General features: G+C 46.4%; 1 protein-coding gene across 1 annotated transcript in view; it reads left to right on the top strand.

Moving 5' to 3' along the window:
• The first annotated feature begins 25 nt into the window (after positions 1-25).
• The window catches only part of ALMS1 (ALMS1, centrosome and basal body associated protein), a 75,949-nt gene continuing 71,507 nt past the window's right edge, over positions 26-4,467 (top strand). The window contains exon 1 of the mRNA XM_009290678.2: positions 26-60. The gene's annotated coding sequence lies outside the window, so the exon portion shown is untranslated. The remainder of the gene's footprint in view (positions 61-4,467) is intronic.

The raw sequence follows: 4,467 nt of genomic DNA on the forward strand, positions 1-4,467 counted from the left end.
CTGCCTGCCGCCATGGAGCCGGGGCAGGAGGAGGAGGAGGAGGAGCAGCAGCAGGTTCCTGTGAGTACGGGGTCTGCGGAGGCGTTCGGGCAGGCGGCCTTTGGGGGCAACGCGGCAGGGAGATGGTAGCTGCTCTGAGCAGCCCCTCAGCCCCTCTCCGGCCTTGGGGACGAGGGGTGTGACTGGCAGGTTCACTCGCGTTTGACCTTCCACTGCGGCGGGGTGTGGATGTGTGGGTGGAAACTGGCCTTATCTCGCCTTCTGCCCCGGGAAGGTGCTATCACTGGATGATTCTTCTGCCCCAGAAAAAGGGGGGATGCGACAGATGTGTCACCCTTTTCTCCTGCCACGGAGAAAAGGGGGGCTCTGACCGGCCTGATCCCTCTCCATCCCCTGCATTCTCCCCTGGGAGAACGCTGGCTGTAACTAGCCTGATTCCTCCTCCTCTCCTGGGAGGAGGGCGTGTGTGTAATTGTCCTGTTTCCTTTGCGCCTTACTCTTCCCTGGAGAGGGCTTAGGCTACTAACCCTCCTGGGAAGTCAGAGCCAGTGGGGCTGGAGTGGCCCCATGGAGCCATGCATGCCCTAGAAGGGCTCATAGATGGCTCTGTGCACTTTGCTGTGTTCATATCAATGCTGGAGATGGGGGAGAGGAGATTTCTGGAGATCATGGGTGTCCCATCACATTCTGCCACCCCCATGTTCTGGAATGAATGTCTTCCTGAGCTTGCCCCTTGTGAGAGCATTGGGAAGCTTCCTTCCTGTGGTATTGCACTGTTCTGGCACCTGGTCTTAACTGTCCCGCTGTTCTCATGGGGGTTTCCAGAAGTGTAAAGGGCTTGTAGCACCTGCACAAGTTCTGACTCTTGCGAATTGTTGGGAGGCATCTTTGTGCAGGGTACTTGAACAGCTGATGTCGGACACTTGGGTCTGGAGATGTTTTTGGATGTCATGTCCGCAGTTCTGTATTAGGAAAGGTACAAGAGGATGACTCAAAATGAAAAGTTGCAAGGATCAGACAGTGATCACTCCTGTCTTCAGAGTTTCATCCCAGAGCTCTGAAGGAACTTGGAGGTGCCACAGCCAAATGGCAGCCAGTGGTAGATGTCATATCAAATTTTACAAACGTTCCGTGGGAAGAATCACGGGTTGGTACAGGTTTCAATCTTATCAGGAAAAATAATAGAAACTAAAGTGAAGAATGGAAACAGCCATGTGAATAAATATGACATGTTAAAGGCAAGTCCAGCCTCAACAAACGTGGCTATGGGGACTTGGATAGTGTAGTCTAGGCAAGTCCAGCCTCAACAAACATGTGGCTATGGGGACTTGGATAGTGTAGTCTTAATTCAGTTTCCAAAAGGCTGAAGGACCTTCACCATATGCCTTCAGGAAGGGTAATTTGCCAGAGAATAGCAGGAGTGGTTCTTGCACTGCTATGTATTCTTGTATATATTTAAGTAGAAATGAAGTTCATTTGAATGCTGATTTACAGACAAATTTCACAGTTAACTGTATGAGTCTAAGTTGTATGTGAAGTTATGGACCGGTGAACTTGCCTCCTGCTTCTTGTTTTACCTTCATGGTACTCATTATAGGTCAGTTTATTTTGATCCTTTCTGGGTATCAAATTTTGTTGTTTTATGGTGGCCATTGCTTCCTTCTCTGTGTTTGTTTTGCACTGTGGTTTAATTGCTGCTCTGACAACTGGAGCTCAGCTCTGGGAATAGCAGATGGAGCTGAGCCAAGCTTGTTGCTGGTGTACTACTGCTCTTCTGGGTCAAGGGGATGCAGGTGCAGACAGACAGTAGGCCAAGCGGATCTTCTGTCTGTCGTAGTATGGCTGCTCTTACACCTTTATTGTATATTTGTGTTGCAAGAGACTATTTTAGCTATAATTTCAATTGACAAAGAGAGAATAACGCTAAAAACCTGTGTTCGTAACTTGCAACATGCAAGGCTGTAGTTTCACGAGTGCCACATAAATCAGCAAGCCCCAGCTTGCCTGTCAAATGAAGTGGCCTGTGCTGCTGTGCCCTGGTTACTTGTTGCCTCTGTGTTGTTTTGTCACATTTTCCAACAGACAACAAACCAGAGGAGCTAGGCAGTGGGCTGTTAACTGTGGTTAAAATTGGCTTAAGAAATATCTACTCAACTCTTACCTCAAGTTTTTGCTTACTGAAGAGAGACTGGGACTGTATCTTCCAGCCAACGTGCCCGTTTATGATAATTTAAAGATGTTATGGAACTTTTGGCATCAGGCTGTAAGAGTGAGAAGAAATTCTGTAACCAACAGTGATACTTTTTACTGTTTATGTTGTTTTTTGTTTTATCAGTGAAAACGGTTTGTTTCCTCTTTTAGTTTATTTTTGATTATGAGGATGATTTGAGCCATGTCCTGCAAAGTTTTTGATTCTACATTTAGCTAAGCATAGGTATTACAATTAGGATCCAGTAGTGTCAAGTCTTTGGTTCTCATTCTGAAGTGCTGCAAATTGATGGCTATGTTCCCAAAAGTCTATCGTTAATAGAAATTTTTCTTTCTCTTTTTTTTTTTTAAGCTAAGTAGAAACATCAAAATAAGGTACTTCTGACAGAGGTACCTTTTATTTCAATGGTAATTTGGTGTGTAAAAGATAAAGGAATGAGTATTTTTGTAAAAGTCAGAGGACAGTACAATCCAAATTACAGCTCTTGTAAATATGATCTAAACAAACAAAAATCTAAAAATCAGGGGATACTCATTGCTTTTTCAGTGGTCCAAAGCTGAGCATATAAAGAAGTAGTTCACCTTCTCATTACATAAAAATGTTGAGGAACGCTGTTAAATGTTTGTATTGGAGTTATGATTTGGACAGCAAGCAGTTAAGGGATTTTTGCACAGGAATGAAAATAAGATGTCTTAGCTATCTTGTGTGAAACGAGCTGTTCTGAAATCTCGGGTAGATACTTAAACTAAATTTTGTCTTTATTTGGACTAAGTAGAGAAGAGGTTGATGCCTGGAGGAACAGTGTTAACAGATACTAGGAATTTAGTATGTTCTTCTTTCAGGCAGTTGGACTAGATGATGGTTGTAGTTCCCTTCCAACCGAACTATTCTATTCTAATTGCAAATTAGGCTCTCATCTAGGCTCCCTTTCCCACAAGAGGTTGGACTAGATGATCTTTCGAGATCTCTTCCAACGTGGGCTATTCTGTGAAACCCAAAATAGTTAGTTCTGAATGAATAGAAAGAGCAATCCATGTTCCTTCCAAAGAAATGGGACCAACCCATTTTCCTTTACATCTTCCTCCTTAGTCTGTGTGCCTAGTAGAAGAGCTTGTGGGTGAGAGGTAATGCCAGGCGTGGTGGAAGCTCAAGAAAGTGACTGCTTAGGTAAAGTCATAGGGCTGGACGGTATCTGAGGGTGGTGGTGGAGCTGGCTGATGTCACCGTCTCTGTCATCTTTGAAAGGTTGTGATGACTGGGGGATATTTGTTGTAACTGGAAAAAGGTTAATGCTATGCTCTTTTTCAAGAAGGGCAGGAAAGAGGACCTGAAGAACTACTACCCAGTTGGCCTAGTCAACTGTTGAAAATCTAGCTGGTGGTGTTCCTCAGGGGTCAGTCCTTGGGCTAATGCTGTGTAATGTCATCACCCAGGTGGGTGGGGTGAATGCACTTGCATTGAGTTTGTGGATGACGGTAAGTTGGAGGGAGTGGGCGATATGCTGGAGGACAGGGCTGCCATTCAGAGGGACCTCAGTAAGCTGGATTAATGGCCCAGGAGGAATCTCGTGAGCTTTAGCTATGAAAAATGCAGAGTCTTTCTCACCAAGGAAGAAAATCCCTGTACGTCAGTACCAACTGGTGGCCTTTCAGAGCAGAGCCTGAGGACCTGGTGGACAGCAAGTTGATAGTGCACTCTGCAGCAATGAAGGCCAGCCACACGTTGGGCTGCATTAATAAGAACATAACTTGCAGCTGGAGGGAACTGAATATTCCCTCTTCTTGGCCACAGCTGGATCCTGTCCCCTGTTCTGGGCTGCCAGTACAAGACAGAGGTCAACAAAATGGCCCGAGTCTGGTGGAGGCCACCAAGACAGTCAGGGGGCTGGAGGACGTGGTGCACGAGGAGAAGCTGCGGAGGCTGGGTTTGTTTGGCCTGGGGAGGAGGAAGCTGAAGGTGAGGATCTGGCAGTGGTGCTTCCCTGCTAGAAGAGGGACTTAGAGAAGGCGGAGGAAGACTCTTCTTGGAGGTGCATGGTGACAGGACAAGCAGCAGTGGTGATGTGTTACAGTAAGGAGAAATTCTAGCTGGAGACAAGGAATCATAGAATCATAGAACAGTTTGGGTTGGAAGGGACCTCTAAAGGCCATCTAGTCCAACCCCCCTGCCGTGGGCAGGGACATCTTCAACTAGATCAGGTTGCTCAGAGCCCCGTCCAACCTGACCTGGAATGTTTCCAGGGATGGGGCATCCACCAC

Source organism: Aptenodytes forsteri, unplaced genomic scaffold, assembly GCF_000699145.1.
Source record: "Aptenodytes forsteri isolate BGI_AS27 unplaced genomic scaffold, ASM69914v1 Scaffold236, whole genome shotgun sequence".
Classification (NCBI taxonomy): domain Eukaryota; kingdom Metazoa; phylum Chordata; class Aves; order Sphenisciformes; family Spheniscidae; genus Aptenodytes; species Aptenodytes forsteri.